Source organism: Wasmannia auropunctata, unplaced genomic scaffold (assembly GCF_000956235.1).
Source record: "Wasmannia auropunctata unplaced genomic scaffold, wasmannia.A_1.0 LD285170.1, whole genome shotgun sequence".
Lineage (NCBI taxonomy): Eukaryota > Metazoa > Arthropoda > Insecta > Hymenoptera > Formicidae > Wasmannia > Wasmannia auropunctata.
The window spans coordinates 15,410-15,746 of NW_012077720.1; positions in this window are offsets into that span (position 1 = coordinate 15,410).

Genomic DNA, 337 nt, shown 5'->3' on the forward strand with positions numbered 1-337 from the left:
TAAGATTCCAACTTTATGACGCTGGAAACCGCATCCCCGGGAAAAATTTTAGCAAGTCCGTGCACTCGTTCAAACTTTGCAATTTTCAGTGTGGCAAACATGCTCTCAGATTTAAGAGTTTACAGCAACAGGGGTGCATTAAATTAAAAATCGACTCACAGTATCTTAAAGTAGAGATTTCAAGCTTTCATTTGAAAAAAAGTTCATCATTTTACGATGATTTTTCGCGGAGTTACCATTAATCAAAGTTGACCAATTTTTGCTCAAAATTTTTCTATGCCATAATTTTTTTGAGCAGTGTATTTATCAAGATATTTATATTCTCGCAGTTCTCGGC